The following is a 17,517-nucleotide window of genomic DNA, read 5'->3' on the forward strand; positions in this document are numbered from 1 at the left end:
AGATCAGCCTGCCAAACATTAGTGTGTGCATGTAACACAAAAATTAAAATACACATTAAAAAAACTGTCACATAATATGTGGGAAAAATAACTTCTTGTCATAATGGCTATACTATCCATATAATCATGGAATGTAAATTGCCTTACAGGTATAAACTAAAAGGAAAGTGAATTGAATTATACTAAGAAATGCAGAGAGCAAATATCAGTACTGCAGGAGTCACATTTGCAAAGAGATGAGCATGAGAATTTGATAAAGAAAGGATTTCAGGATGGATTTTCAGCAGCATATCTGGAACAAATGAAAAGGAGAGTAATACTATTTGCTAGAGGAGCTTCAATAGTGATAGGAGATGGAAAAAAGGTAATAATGGTAGAGTTTGGGCAGAAATGTGTTATTGGCAAGGGAGAAAAATTATACCACTGTGTATTTATATAACACCAAAAACTGCTGTTATGGAGCTTAAGAACATTTTGGAGAAATAATCAGATTTCAGCAGTGAGTATTACTTACAGGTGGGGACTAGAACTTGATTTGCAACAGTGAGGATGTATCTGAGGGAACTAGAAGGGAATATATAACAAAACAAGGTAGACTTGTGTGTGTAAATATTTGGTATGGAAAATGTAAATTCAGTAGTAGGAACCTTGAGAGAATTTACATATTATTCCCCAAGGTGCAATAACTGGGCTAGACTAGATAGACATTGTTTTTCACAGGATCATTTGCAGTTAATCAAAAGCTTTGACTCGCATCAAATAACTATGTTACATTGTACACCAATTAAAATTAGTATAAAAATGCAGGGTAATAAAGTAAAAAATGAGACACTGGTGCTTTCCTACTTACCTGTTAAAAGGAATTTAAGGAATAGGTAGTGGAAATTATTTGAGAGTTATTAAGGAAGACAGGAATTTCTTCAGAAGTTATAGCGAGTGAGTAGAATAAAATGAAACTGGGTTTATTAAAAGGGGCTGACAAACGTTAACATATTGCAAAATAAAGGGAATCTCACAAAACAAGAAGAGGAGCAACTGCAGAGTGCTAATGAGAATATAAAGGAGTATCCGGATAATATGCATGAGTTTAAAAAGATTGCTAAGCAACTATTTTTTGATAATAATTCATGAGCAGAAAAACTTTAAGCATAATGACTTAGGCAACAAAAAGAACAAAGGGTTGTTGCCAAACTTAGGAAGCCTATAACAAGAAAAGTAACCACAAATCCTATGGAGGCTTTAGAAATATTTCAGAAATTTTATGAACATTTTAATTTGTATCAAGCAGAGAAATGTGGAAATCAAGAAAGAGCACACGTGGAAAAATGTATGTAATACTTAAGTGTGCAAGGTTCGAGGTAGATGAGGCTTAGCAAGTAATTTAAGATAGAAGGAGAAGAGATAAAATTGGTGATACATCACCAATATGCAGGAAAGTGTCCAGGAATAGATAGTGTTAATGTGGAAGTTTGTTAGTTAAGGGGAAAGAAAGTGATAAAGATCTGGAGGCTTTTGTTTAACAGCATTTTAAAAGGAGGAGAAGTATCAACATCTTGAAAGAAAGCTGTGGTGGCTGTAATACCTAAAGACAGTAAAGACCTGTCAGACCCAGATGTTCTTCGTGTTTCACTGTTGCAGTCATTACATTTGGGTAATCCTGCTGGCAGTTTGCCCTCAGCCAGCCTGAATTCCAAAGTCTTGGGTCCATTTTCTTCAGTCTTTCTTGCCGCGCGGTGCCCGAAGCAGAAGCAGTTCGCAAGTGCCGGTCAGCCGACTCTTGAGATTTTCATATTTGAGTTTCAGATCTAAAGTCTTCAAAAAAGCTAAGTACCCCGTTGGGGAAACTTTTTTTCTTGCTCCAGATCGATGTCAGATTGGCTATAAGGGCATTAAACTGTCAATTTCATATGCTTAAGTATCAGCAACATGTCATGGGATTGCTTAGACAGAAAATGTTGCTAAATTCAGAATGTGCAGAAAACAAGGAAATGCAGGATTTATTGTATGCAGCAGAACAAGTTGGAAAACATACTTTGCAATGTGGTTTTGATTCTTTGGGGACCTCCTGCAGGGCCGCAGTTACGGGTTCTGTAATTAGGAGGCATGCTTGGTTAAAGGAACAAAATCTGCCTGATCATGTTAAAGTTAAATTACTAGATGCACCTTTACAGCATGATACTTTGTTTGGTGTTAAGGCAGAAGAGGTGTTAAAGAAAATGGAGGACAAAGTTAAATCTATGCAAACTGTCAAAGATATTTTACAAGTACAGCCACCTAGGTTTAGTAGACACTGGCCTACAAAAAATTGGTCCTTTCCTGTCTCAGGCAGACCTCAAAGGGGCAGACCCAGACGCCCTAGGGGCAGATCCCAGGCGCAAGGTCCTTATAGGCCCAAGCAATGGGGTGCTTCTACCTCCAAAGTTGGAGAAGATAGATCACAAACATGCAGAAAACAGTCCCAATGACTTCCCCCTGCCTGCGCCAAGCATTTATCTTCTGGCAGCACCCTTAGGGGGAAAATTAGCACTTTTTGCTCAAAATTGGCACATCATAACCCAGGACAAGTGGGTTCTAAACATAGTGTCACAAGGCTACAAGTTCCATTTCCATACTCTACCAAAGGCAAACGGCTGGCCAGATCTGCCAAAAAATCAATGGGCAGAGGCACAAAAGCAAGTCTCATCCCTCATAGACATGGGGGCCATTCATCAAGTACCAGAGCAAGAGCATTGACAAGGATTTTACTCAAGACTATTCCTGGTACCCAGAAAGGACAAGGCCTGAAGGCCGATACTGGACCTATCTATTTTGAACACTTTCCTGGACATTCCAAAATTCAAAATGTTGACTTTGCAGCAGCTTAAGCCCATGCTGGGCAAGAATGCTTGGCTTGTGACTTTAGACCTAAAAGAGGCATACCTGCATGTTCCCATCAGACAATCATGCAGAAGATGCCTAAGATTCAAGGCTGGTTCAGTGCATTACCAATTCTATGCACTGCCCTTTGGCTTATCTACTGCGCCCAGGGTCTTTACAAAGTGCCTGGCACCAGTAATTGCATTCTGCAGACAAAGAGGAATACAAATATATCCTTACTTGGACGACTGTCTCATTCAAGCAGAGAACAAGGACATTCTTCTTCAACATCTGGCGTTTGTCAAAAGACTTCTAACATGCCTAGAGTACACAGTCAACAAAAAGAAATCAAAACTAGTACCCTCACAAGAGATAACATTCCTGCGTGCAAGCTTGAATACAACTGCCCAGATGGCTTATCTCACGCCAGACAAACAAAGGCAACTGACTACCTATTTCAAAATGTTGGCAACAAAGGCCCAGTTATCTGCAAGAAAAATTCTGCAGGCTTTGGGCGTCATGGCATCCTGAATCCTACTAATTCCATATGCAAGACTGCATATGAGGAAACTTCAATGGTACCTAAAAAGTGTTTGGACTCAACATTGCCACAGCCTAGAAACAGTCATTACTCTCATTCCCTGCCTGCAACGGGAGTTTCTATGGTGGGCAAAGGCTTGTCACCAGAACAAGGGACATCCATTCACATTACCTCCAGCCAGGCAGACACTAGCAATGGATGCGTCAGACTATGCTTGGGGAGCCCACATGGCAGGAAGATGCATTCAGGGCACATGGTCCTCAAACCAAATACATCTACATATCAGTCAAAAAGAGATGTTAGCTGTTCATAATGCCCTGACAGCCTTCAAGGACCTTATTCATCTGGGATAACTACTGATAAAGACAGACAACACCACGGTCGTGTGGTATGTAAACAAGGAGGGTGGCACACATTCTTACCCCCTTAGCAGACTAGCCATGACCTTGTGGGACACAGCTTTGACTTACCAAGTACATCTGCAGGCACAATTCCTGCCAGGAAAGAAAAATACTCTGGCAGACGAACTAAGCAGAAATCTCATGGATCCCCACGAGTGGAAGCTGGATCCACAAGTCTTCAGCATGATAACAAGGAAATGGGGATGTCTGGACATAGACCTATTTGCCTCCCCTCACAATTACCAACTAAAAAGATTCTGCACAAGGACTTATCACAGACAAGCATGGAAAGTGGATGCCCTATCTTTCAGCTGGAAAAACAGTATATGCCTTTCCTCCACTGCCTCTCCTCCCCAAGGTGCTCCTAAAGGTCAGACAGGAGAAGCCAAAGATAATACTGATTGCCCCAGACTGGCCACGCCAGTACTGGTATCCAATACTAAGAAACTTATCTCTATACTCAGCTTGGACCTTACCTCAAATACCTCGACTGGTGTCCCAGCAAAACAATCAGATCATGCACAGCCAACTCAGGACATTAAACGTGGCAGCATGGCGGATAATGTAGTCATACAAAAAACACCTCTCAGTAAAGCTGTGATGGATGTCATTCTGGAAGCCAGAAGGCCTAGTACTGGAAAGTCTTATGCTGGAAAATGGAAGAGATTTTGTGCCTGGTTACAGTGGTACCAAATATTCCTCAGATTTTGCAATACTTAACTGAGATGCTGCACAAAGGCCTATCTTCTTCAACAATTAAAATTCATGCCTCTGCCATTTTGGCTCCTTACAATACAGAGCCACCACTTTTTTCTCACCCTTTATTAAGGCAGTACCTCAGAGGAGCCAAAAATTTAAGGCCCCCAAGGAGACTACCAATACCTGCATGGGACCTCTACTATGTCTTGGAAAAACTCACCCTGCCTCCTTTTGAGCCAGCCGCTACTGCTGATATGAAGTTTTTATCTTGGAAAACAGCCCTGCTCTTAGCAATTACTTCTGCAAGATGAGTTTCAGAGCTACAGGCACTCATGGCCGTGGAACCTTTCATCATTTTTCATCCAGACAGGGTCTCCCTGAGGACAAACCCATCATTTATGCCTAAAGTGGTGTCCAGTGTGGCTCTTAACCAAGCCATCCATCTGCCAACCTTTTACCCAAATCCACAGAACAAGGGGGAGAGAATTCTGCATTCTTTGGACGTACATAGACAGCTTAGATTCTACTTGGACAGAACCAAAACTTTCAGGAAGACAGAGCAATTACTAGTGGCATATGCTGCAGGATCACAAGGAAAGCCTATCTCCAAGCAGACTATTTCTAAGTGGTTAGGCCACTGCATTCATTTCTGCTACTTACACCATGGCAAGCCAGTGCCTAAGGGCATTAGGCCTCATGCCACCAGAGGTGCAGCCACCTCAGCAGCCTTTCTCAGGGGAGTACCAACCACAGACATTTTAGAGGCGGCTACTTGGAGTGCAGTGCGCACCTTTACAAAGCATTACCATCTGCCACTCTACTCTAAATCCAGGGCAGGCTTTGCCACTGCAGTTCTGCAGGGCCTCATAGCCACTCTTACCGCTGTCTAGTTCCAGCCTCCCAACCATAGCTTTGGGACTCTACCCATATGTAATGACTGCAACAGTGAAACACAAAGAACATATTACAGTTGTGTACACTTACCATAAATGTAGATGTTAGAGTGTATTCACTGTTGCAGTCCAGGTTACCCAACCGCCTTCCCCCTTTTTTCTTTTGGATCTTATCTTTCCTTTTCTGATTTATACTACCTATGTGGAGTATTTGCTTGTAGATTAAGTTAAAATTTATATTGGTATATTTCTGAATATATATATATATATATATATATATATATATATATATATATATATATATATATATATATAAAGTTTAGCTACCCTTTTTGGGGGCGCCTGACATCTGGGGCAAGAAAAACTGAAGAAAATGGCATTGGCTGCTTCTTTTATACCCCTGATGACCTGACATCAGGGAGGGGGCGACAGCAGCCGACGCAGGACCGAAGACTTTGGAATTCAGGCTGGCTGAGGGCATCCTGCCAGCAGGTTTACCAAATGTAATGACTGCAACAGTGAATACACTCGAACATCTACATTTATGGCAAGTGTACACAACTGTACTTTTTATACAGACACATTTCAATTTTAAATCATGATTATAAAGTGTTTGTCTATATTAGCTAATTGAATGGCAGATGTATTGCCAAAATTGATAGATATGGATCAATGTGGTTTAGTGAAGGGGAGGTAAACATTTGACATTATTAACAGAACAATGATGATCCAAAAGGAAACAAAATGTAAGAACGTACCACTGTTGTTGATGGGTCTTGATGCAGAGAAAACATTTAAAAGAGTAAGATGGGATTTCATGAGTAGGGCATTAGAAGCACTTGCATTCCCTGATACTATAATAAGATTATTTAGGAAAATATATGAAGGATCACAGACAAGAATTAAAGTGGGAGGGTTCTTCTCTGATGAGTTGTGTCTTAACAGAGCCATTGAGATGGAAAATAAAGGAGTCCGAAATTCCAGGATATAATTGGTATGGTAATTAAGAAAAGTTGGCTTTATTTGCTGATGATATTATTCTGTACCTAATAAATCCAGAAAAGGACATCACAGTGCTGTGGAACATTCTGAGACAGTTTCAAGTCTTTTCAGGATATAAAATTAGATTGGTTCAGCAATACCCATATTTATGGGGATATGATAAGCCCGCATATTTAGGAGTACGTCAAACAATAATTCACAATAAGAGGCTTAAACGTTGAAAATAACCAACGATAAAAATAACAAACAATATGTGAAGTGATTAAAACTAAATTTATTAAAAAAAAAACCTTGTTAAACCACAAATATTGAGCGCTTTTGACCTAGACTTAGGTTTTCATCAGGATAATTTTATTCCCCATTTTCCAACCTTTTAAACTCATCACCAAAAATCGCATGATCGTAGAAATACATGACTGAATAATTTGTATTTTTTTCTTATATCGTATTTCTTTTTAACACAGCTGCATAATTAACTGTTTCATTGAATCCTGGGCTAACATATCGATAACTCCCAACGATGCCAACTCGGTTATGGCATATTGGGAAATGATTGATGTTCTTCTTGTTTCACTTTTGCAGTCATCACACTTGGGTTATCCTGCCAAGGTTAGCCCTCAATCTGCCTGAATACCAGAGGCTTAGTATTTCTGCATCGATTGCTGTTGCTCCAGGACTGATGTCAGGTCATCAGTAGTATAAAAACAGGCAGCCGACGCCATTACATCAGTCTTTCTTGCGGAGGAGCCCGAAGCAGAAGCAGTTTGCATGTATGCCGGTCGGCCGCTACCTGAGTTTTTGTTTCCAAAATTGAAGTTGAAGTCTTCTAAAGCTAAGTACCCCATTGGGGATCCTTTTTTCTTGCTCTAACCGATGTCAGAAAAAGTTAACAGTTGTCTCGCTTGTGGAAAGCAAATACCACACCAAGATTTCCATTCTTACTGCATCACCTGTTTAGGCCCAGACCACGACGTCCCTCACTGTTGGTTTTGTGCTTCGTTCAATGACAGAACTATACTTCATCAGGCCCTTATCATAGCTAAATACTTTCGCTGTCGATCTCCGTATTCCGAAATGGCTTCGGTAAGCCATCCGACTACCGATCTTCTAAAAATAGTAAGGATAAAGACAGAGACAGACCAGAGAGGTCTAAAACTGCCCACGACACTTCCGTTAAGCTAGTCGCCAGTTTTCCGGTACTCAGTGAGATACTATTGCAGCCCCCTGATGCCCGCTTCTATGGATTTGCAGGCCGCTACTGAGACCTGTTCAGAGTCCGTATGCTGCGAGACTCTTCTTTGACTATGGAACCTGCAGATATCTCTGTCTTGGATGGGTCCGGAGTCACTGTGCAGGCACCGGCTTCCGAGGAAGTTCTTCGCACTACCGATATTCGACACAAACCGACGATTTCTTTCGCGTCTTCAGTTCTTTCTAAAACTACCGAGTTTCTAAGGCCCAGGGAACAAGCTACACCTAAAAAAACGACAACCCAAGCTCAAGCGCCTGCTTCCATGCCTCAATCTTAAATGCTTAAAATGGCAGAAGACCTTATCATGCTGATTAGTGGAAGTCAGCCTACCCCTGCTACAAGAAAAACAGACTTGTCCCCAGCAGCTTTATCCAACCAAGAGTCCGACGACTCTTGAGATTTCTGATTATGAAGACATGCTCTTATCTGCTTATGAGGATTCAGATGCAGAGGAATCCATTCCTTCTGCCTCTCCTCCAGAGGATTTTTCTTTTGGTGAAGCCTTAAATAACTTGAGAGAGCATTTCCATTGGGAATGTCAGGATTATCCTCAGTCCAGAAAGAGACTCGGGGAATTTTCAGATTTACCACAGCACAGACCCTTAGCTATTCCTCCTGTGCTGGATGTTGTGGATGATGTTTTTATGGAAACCAGTCTAACTCCTGATACTCTACCCCCTGCTCCCAGGAACCCTGGCTGGTATTACAGAGTCCCTGACTCACACAAATTTAATTTCAAAAATCCGACTGCTGACCCAGAGGTCATCTCCCAAGGACCTAAAGAAATAAAAGCAACCACAGCTAAGAATCCCACCACTTCGGACAGGGATTCCTGAGCTTTAGACAGATGAGGTAAAGTATACATCTCTGCAACTCTTGCTATTAGAGCATTAAATTGTCAGTTCCATATGCTGAAATACAAGCAACATACAACGGAACTTATTAAACAAAAATGATCTACCTTCCCAGACTGTGCAGAAAATAAAGAATTACAGGAGCTTATGCATTCTGCACACCAAATTTCTAAGCATACCCTACAATGTTGGTTTGATGCCCTAGAATCATCCTGCAGGGCAGCAGTCACAGATTCTGTAATTAGAAGGCATGTTTGGCTTAAGGAACAGACGTTGCCAGACCACGTCAAATCAAAACTATTGGACGCACCACTGAACAAAGATAATCTGTCTGGCACCAAAGCAGAGGAGGTTTTAAAAAAGATGGAAGAAAAAGCTTAGTCTGTGCAGACAGTTAAAGACTTTTTGCAAGTCCAGCCTCCAAGATTCAGTAGGCATTGGTTCTTTCCCGCCCCCTCAAGGTCGCCTCAAACTAGACCTAGGGGAAGCAGACCCCCCCAGACAGCAGTCCCAGGGAATGCAGACATCTAAGCAGTGGAGTACCTCCACTTCTAAAACAGGGAGTGCTAAGCCACCCCCTTATGGAAAGAATTCACAATGACTTTGTCAATCCACTTCTTACCTCTGCCCATCTGCTTGTACCCCTAGGAGGAAAACTTGCCTCCCATGCAAAAAATGGGGCCTCCATCACCAACGATCGATAGGTCATCAGCATAGTATCTCAGGGATACAAATTTTATTTCCACACACTGCCAACCCCAAAAGGGTTCCCAGATCTTCCTCAAAACCAGTGGGCAGAGGCACAAAACCAAGTTCATTCCCTGCTCTCCATGAGGGCAATTCAGCCTGTTCCTGCAGACCAGATAAGCCAAGGTTTCTATTCCAGACTTTTCCTGGTACCCAGAAAAGAGGGTACCTGGCACCCAATCTTAAATATTTCCATTCTAAACACCTTCCTGGTGGTACCAAAATTCAAAATTCTCACCCTTCAGCAGCTTCTTCCTATGCTATCCAAAGATGCCTGGTTAGCCACTCTAGACCTAAAAGAGGCCTATCTGCACATCCCGATCAGAGACTCTTGCAGGAAATATCTACGTTTCAGGGCAGGATCTGTGCATTATCAGTTCTCTGCACTTCCCTTTGGCTTATCCACTGCTCCCAGAGTTTTCACAAAATGCCTGGCTCCAGCCATTGCTTTTTGCAGACAAAGAAATATTCAAATTTACCCCTACTTGGACAACTGCCTGATTCAGGCAGTCAGGAAAAGCTGTTGCAGCACCTGACATTTGTAAAGGACCTATTGTCCTCACTGGAGTACACTATAAATGAAAAGAAATCCAAACTAGTCCCCAGTCAGAAAATTGTATTCCTGGGAGCAAGCCTGGACACAGCATCTCAAATGGCATTCCTTACTCCAGAAAAACAAGCCTATCTGACAGGCTACTTCTCTCAACTGGCCACCAGAACCCAGTTATCTTCAAGGAAAATCCTGCAAGCTCTAGGGTTCATGACCTCCTGCATTCTACTAATTCCATATGCCAGGCTGCATTTCAGGAAACTTCAATGGTACTTAAAGAGCCTTTGGTGTCAACATTCTCAGGACCTGGACACTATTATACCTATAATACCTTGTCTAAGGAAAGATTTTCTTTGGTGGACAGCAGCATGCAACCACAACAAGGGACTTCCCTTTTCACAACCCTACGCCACCCAGACCCTAACCACAGATGCATCAGACTATGCCTGGGGTGCACACCTGGGCAGCAGGTGCATTCAGGGCCACTGAAGCCCAAATCAAATTCATCTGTACTGTAATTCTGACTGAAAGACTTGCTCTGGTTGAGTTTTTAGTTGGAGTTAGAAAAGAAGCTTTATGTGAGACCCACAGCAGGTCATCCATATTTGTACATCTCTGAAGCCTGCTCCATTAACCCAGCCAGAACACCTAACTCCATTCACTACGGTTGGCAGCCCGCCTTCTGCAGCATAGTCTGTGCCTCTCCCACCCCAACATCCAGTAGAACAGTTCTTGGAAATATGGCTTCTCACAGTTGACATGACACAGCTATGCCCCTTATAATATGCTGTCACATTCCCTCCCATACAACTTGTGTCATTCCTCAGGTTTTCCTACTAATGTAGCAAACATGCCCCCATGTATTTATTTATTGGTCTTTGTTGACTGGAAAAGTCCGACTGGGTAATATCCATTTTCAGGGGAGGCCTGGGGAGATGAGATCCATTTGCTTACATTACAGTATACCAAGTTCCAGTCAAACACAGAGTAGTTACATTTCTGTTTACATTTGTACACAAACAGTAGTTACTTTTATACATTCTGTGAATTTGCAGAGGTAGAAATTTCTAAAGAGAAAGTACACATGCAGCATAGTAGATTGTACAGACAGCAGTTATGTATAAAACTTGTTTTGTCATTTCAGTGAGAGTTTGTGAGTATTCTGTTTAAGGAGAGTGTCATACAGTGAACACAAACTTTTAACCTTGTGATGAACATATGCAGGACCAGGACTGGTTAAGATGTTGTTTAAGCAGTGATTTAAAACTACTGAGTTTGTCGGAGAGTTCTATTTCTGTGAGGATACTATTACAGAGTCATGCAGTATATTTGTAGTAGTGCGAGATTTTCAGCATTGTTTAACTTATTTGTAAGTAATAAGAATTTGTTAGCATGGAGGTCCCTTTCTGGACAGTAGGGCAATAGTAAGTTTTGTAGTGCAGGGCTTTTTTCTGTATGATTGAGTTTGCATGCCATAGTTAGTTGTGAATATGTTAGACAGTTGTGCAGTTCAAGCCAGTTTAATTGCTTTAAGCTATGACAATGGTGGGTCCTATAAGAGAGACTGGTGGAAAATTTAGCTATTTTATTATAGCGGAAGGCAAGTTTCTTTCTTTGCCTATTGTTTAAGTTTGTTAGGATAGGAGCTGTGTATAAGAGAGTCAGCAGTAAGAAGGTGGTAGCTAGAGTTTTTTTTTTTTTTGCAGTATCTCTAAGGAATCCATGATCTTGTAAAGTTAGCCTAGTTTTTGGTGAGTAGATTTAATAGTGTGCAGTATATGCTGGTCATATTTGATACTGTCATCTATTATAACACCTAGAAGTTTACTGTGAGGTGCAGTTTCAGTGACAGTATTATTTGCTGACTTCATGGTGAAAGATTGCTTTTGATTTTGGCAAAATTTTGAGGTAAAAAGCATTAACTTAGTTTTCTTGGGGTTGATTACAAGGTTTGATTCTTTGAGCCATGTTTCTACAGAGGATAAATATTTTTGAGTAATGTATTGGAGCTTATTGTTGAGGCCTCACATATTAATGTTGAGTCATCTGCATACTGAGCAAAATTAGTATGGTGAGTGGAGGTGTGGAGGTTATTAATAAATATCTTAAATAGTAAAGGCTCCAGGATAGAGCCCTGAGGGACACCTGTAGTAACTGGTTGAAAGGATGAGCAAGTTTGTTTCCATTTAATGGCTTGTTGCCTTCCAGAGAGGTAACTAAGAAACCACAACAAGTAGTATTGTGAGAGTCCTATTAAGGAGAGTTGAACTAGCAGTTGGTGTTGCCAGACAGTATCAAAAGCCTTTGACAAGTCTAAGAACATGTTGTACACAAGAAGATCATTCTCTATGTTGGTTTATCATCCTGTTGAAATGTAGTAGAACAGTAGTTTGCTGTGCTGGAGCCCAAAGGCATGTTGTGTTGGTTATTTGAAATTAGGTATTGCATCAGCTGTATATGGATGCATTTCTCTAATATTTTGTAGATGGGGACAGAATAGCTATTGGTCTGTAGTAATTAAACTCTGTAGATATACCACCTTTGTGCAGTGGTATGATGTAAGATTTTTTCCCCAGTGATGGGCTGTATCTTTCTTCTATGGACCTGTTAATTAGTATGGACACAGGGAAGGCTTTGACTTCTGCAGCCATTTTTAGGTAGTCTGATGGTAGCTGGCCTACAGCTACAGAAGTAGTTTTTAGTTTAAGGAGCAACTTCATTATGAGTGAGGTAGGCAGTGGACAAAAACTGAAGAGCTGTCGGTGGTTTTGATTGGACAGGGGTAGAGAGAAGGAGGCAGATGTATTAGTGTCTAAGAGAGATAATATCGATTGTATAAAGTAGGAATTAAACTTTGTGGGGATAGTGTGTGACATATTGCCTGTTTTTGGAGAGGAAGTGGTGATCTGGCAGGGTGGAGTAGTTTCTTTAGTGATGACCAAAATCCTGTTTGACATGGAGTTCTGCAAGGTTTCTAAGATGTCTAAATTGCTGGAAACATTTTCAGTTCTGTTTTTATACCAGTTTTTACAGACTTTATCCCTTTTTATCATGATTTTTTTGTCTCCTTTGTCAGCCATGGCATCGGGTTGGACTTTACTCTTTTATTATATACTGGTGCTGGATTTAATGTCTGTAAGAATACATTATTAAAGTGGTCCTCAGCAGTATCTAGCAGCATTGTTCTAAGTATATTTCAGTTTTATTTTTTTAGTGTTTCATTGAAAATATCTTTGCTAAAATTGGTTATATTTCATATTTGATTATAGATAATATGTTTATCTAGGTTATGTTCAGTTCTAATTGAGAGACAGCCTACTTTTGTCAGTTTGTTTGTAAAAATCTAGCCTAATATTGAGTTTTATTGATTCTAATAGGTAATTAACTATTTGAGGTTGTCCAAGTTTATGGATTTAGTGAGGGTAGTGGAATTTGAGTTGCCAGTCTATATTTAAGTATCCAAGTATTATAGTTTCATGGTTAATTTGTTGGAATATCCAATACAGGATGCTTTCAGCAGTATCAACATTATTCCGTTGGTATATAAATTGCTGTTAAACATACAGTTTTCCCATTGTTGATATTTAGAAGTGTTATTAGAAGTTCAGGATTGTTAAATTTGTGTATTTCCTTTGGGAGTAAGGTAATAGTTAGGGGATTTTTTATAGATGATTGCTACACCACCTGCATGATTGTTTTGTCTGTCATGTCTGAGTATATTGTCTCCTGGGGGGGGGGGGGAGTGATCTCATTATCCTTTATTACATTTTTAACCAAGTTTCAGTAGCTATGACTACATCGAAAGTGTATGTAGCAAGATAGGTATGCATGTCATGGATTTTATTGCACATACTTCTTAGGTTCATATTTAGTAAGGTGAGTTTGGGTTTCGATTTTAGCTGAGATGTATTAGGTGGCTGGTTTATTTTGGGGTTGGAAGTGATGAGTTTGTAAACAGTGGGACCTGGGTTGGGGTAAATATTTCTGCTAATTTTTTTGAAGTAATATTTTACAGAGAGAATATTGTGGACAGTTATATTTTAGTACTGGTTTGGTATTTGGTCATAAATATGGATGCTTAGTTTTGAGATATGTATAGAAAAATAAATCAGATATGGTTTGTTTGTAGCTGTGGGATGTTATGGATAAACAGGTTGTGCAGATGTTGATATTTTTACTGAGGATTGGTTGAAGTCCTAAGTATGTGAAGGAAGTGAATTTGAAAATTGGTGATGAAAGCTGGTAGAGTGAAAAGTAGTAGTAAAATAATCTGAGTTAGGTGCATCTTATTTAACTTGAGGTTTATCTTTGTTGTAAATTAGGATAAGAACATAGGAGGGTACTGGGTTGGTTATACAGATGTAATTTGATAGTTATAAGGGGCAAGGATTAAACTGTATTTCGGCTTTTCCTGGTTAGGGGTTGCCACAGCAGAAATCCTGTCCACTAATGATTGGTTGTGAATTTTTACGGTATCGAGTTGCCAGCCCAGCACCCAACCTTCAAAGAAGGCACACCCACACACACACGCACCTACCTGCATGTCTTTTTAAATTCAGTCGACCGCGGGGAGGAAGTGCAGACTCAGCACAGAAGGCGCTCCAGCTGAGAACAGAACTGGAGATCCTCTTGCTGTGAGGCGACAACGCTAACCGTTGCACCACCGTGGCCTCATAGGGGGCAAGGATTAAGATAATTTCATAGAGTCTTGGGTGGCAAACTAGAGTAGGTGTTACTATTGGGAGTAATTTCATTGATTGTTTTCTTACTGGTATTGGTTAGAGGAATATGTGGGTGGTGCTATGGATGTATAAATGTAGAGTTGAGGGGGTGGGAATTGGGGGTAGGGTAGGGGTGCGGAGTTGAAAACTTGTCAAGAGACAGAGAAAACGGTCAGTGACTTAACGTAAACAATGACAAATCTGCTAAGAGACAAAAGTAAAAGGAACAGTGCAGTTTTGTCTTGATTTTGTTGCATTAAGACACAGTTTTAGTAGGAAAGTTACTCCATTGTCACGTTGATCTGACTAATGGTGATAACAGTAGTAAATTGCACTTGACTGTATGAACAACTGGGTAATGTAAGGAGGTTTCTATGAACTTTGAAATGCAAAATCCAAAAGGCTACCCAAACCTCCACAGATCAGCAAAACAAAGAGAAAAAGTAAACCAGAATGCAGTAGTTCGTCTGTGGAAAACATACTGCCTCAGAACTGAAAGTGGTTACACAGGAAGTGAAATAAACTTAATAAAGGGAGACAGTGAACTGCTAAAAACTATAAGTTGAACACAATGATAGGAGAAAATATTAATGGGACTGCTGTGGTCTAAGATAATGTAGCTATTATAGTGGACAACGTTCTTTGTTTTAGGCTGCCATAATATTTATAATTTACATAAACATATAGCCCACAGAGTAGTGTTCAAACTGCAGATTTCATTGTTACATAGATATCTGTTTGCTTGCAAGGACACTTTTATAGAAAAATAAAAATACACGAAAGAGACAGTTGAGTGCACTGAGTCAATGTTGACTGTGCACAAATACAGCTCAGAGCTGAAATTGGTTTAATAACTGTGTCATGAAAAGAGAAGTAAGAAAGGAAGGTGGGGGGAGACCAAGGGTGACTTCCTTGAAGGCATACAGTTTCACTAAAGAAAGGAGGATATAAGTAACGGGAGTAGTAAGTCTAGAAGAAGTGAATAAAAATATAAGAGAAAGAAATAGTTTGAGTTGTAGGAGTAAATGCCTGTGCCTGTTAATAAGTAGAGAGTAAAACCTGACCAGCAGGGTGTCAGTGGAGGAGGGTTTACAGCCTATAAGGCTGTTGCTTACAAACTAGGACAGTGAAGCACCTGTCTCCAGACTGGTCATTATGCATGCTAAAATATACACAGAAGACTGGATGCTCCTGACACTTACATAAAGCACAAGGGCAGCAGTGGTGCACAGTTTATCCTAAATAAGTAGTGGTTGGATTAAATGGACTCAGACTGCCTGTTTGATGAGCCTGTTGTGTATACCCTGTTAGAGAGGGAAAGAGAGAGGGAGAAAGAGTGGGAAGTTTGGCCCATGCATGGGTATTGTAAACTCTGTTCCCTTACCACAGCTGCTGGCAGCAGCTGGGTTACCAATAGTTCAATGTAATGATCTCAATATTATATCAACATTATAGATGCTTGATATAACGTGGTCACTGGTGCAACGAAAATTGCACTATTTATCATGCTAACATGAGCTGTCTAGACCAGTGGTTAAGCAAATGAGGTTATACAGAAAAGATGCTTCTGAATTACACCTAAAATGCAGTTATACACAGCTGTAAAAACATTTAGTTTAGATGCATATCTTGCCACATTCCATGGCACTATGGTATTTAAAAAAATGCAGTTGCATTAAGTAGAGCTTTGCACATTTGTATTCTGTGCTGAATGTCCCCAGCGTTCATAAAAATGAGGGTTATTTTAGTTAAAGACCTTTGAGACATTTTAGCAATAAAAATAAAAGTGAATCTCTTGCACTTTTGCTGCAGTTAACAAACATTACGTTTTTATAAGTGCGTGTGTGTGTATTTGTCTTTTATAAATATTATTACCTGCATTGCCAAATCCCAAGGAATGGAGACCAAATGACTGAAAATCTGCACTTAAATAATTTAAGTCTGAGATTGCCTTTTCTCAGCATATTCCCTTTTCTTTGAAGTATGGTGATCTTGTAGTCGCTATAAATACGTTTGGGAACATGACCCTCCACGTTGTGGAGTGCAAGGGGCTTGCCCTACCTGCACAAAACAAGTTTAAACGGGAAGAGTGATATTCATTCTTCTTTATTTTTGGGTCTTAGTTTTTCATTATCTTGGAACACCGCAATTCAAGTGGGATTTCATTAGGAAGATGGTGTGTGTTTTTTGATGTGTGTGTGTGTGTGTGTGTGTGTGTGTGTGTGTGTGTGTGTGTGTGTGTGTGTGTGTGTGTGTGTGTGCTCGCGCGCGTGCATATATTTAGGCAAAAAATATAGATAATAACATCCAGCAGTGCTTGCAGCAAATAAGAAAAGTCTTTAGAGCCTTCTTTTCAGTTTTTAAAAGGTGGTTTACTTTCAAGGATAACACAAAATGAGAATAATGAAAAAGAAATGCAGTTATTCATGACCTGCTAGGTTCTTTCCAAAGTTCAGTTTCACAATTTCATTGTTTTAGCATATACAGTGCAGTGCTTTCCTCAAAGCTGACAAATAAACAAAATATGATTTACAAAATATCAGATTTTCTGTTCAAAACTTCCTTACCTAGTGTTCAGGGACTTAGTCTAGGCTGCTTTCATCATTCAGCTGTACCTCCCTGGAGAGTTGTTTTTGGTATTGTCTATTGATTTAGAGGTCTAGAATCTAGAGTTTGATTTCCACAACAGGTACTGGCCAGTACATTTTTAAGATGTACCTGCTGTTTTGTGCTGCTTGCAATCCACCAATAAACTCGGTTGAAGTGTTTTTGTATTTCTGTGCTATAAGCTACTCATGTTTGACAGCCTTGTGCTAATTCTCACAGAGCTAAGAAATGCTAAGCGATCACTACAGTGATTAAGACTGTCTATACCTTATTTGACTTAATACCAGCGAATAAACAGCTGGGATAAGTACTTTTTCATTTCTTTCTGATTCGTTGAAATAGCTCTGCATGTATTTTTGGCCTCTATTGTCATCTGAGTAAGAACTGCTTTGGC

The 17,517-nt window shown here is 40.2% G+C and overlaps 1 protein-coding gene across 2 annotated transcripts in view; it reads left to right on the plus strand.

Annotated features, from left to right (window-relative positions):
• Positions 1–17,517, plus strand: part of LOC122813052 (cholesterol transporter ABCA5-like) — a 2,390,735-nt gene that overhangs the window by 1,754,297 nt on the left and 618,921 nt on the right. The gene's annotated exons all lie outside the window — the stretch shown is intronic.

The sequence above is a fragment of the Protopterus annectens genome, chromosome 10.part0 (genome assembly GCF_019279795.1).
Source record: "Protopterus annectens isolate FY-2018-M chromosome 10.part0, PAN1.0, whole genome shotgun sequence".
Classification (NCBI taxonomy): domain Eukaryota; kingdom Metazoa; phylum Chordata; order Ceratodontiformes; family Protopteridae; genus Protopterus; species Protopterus annectens.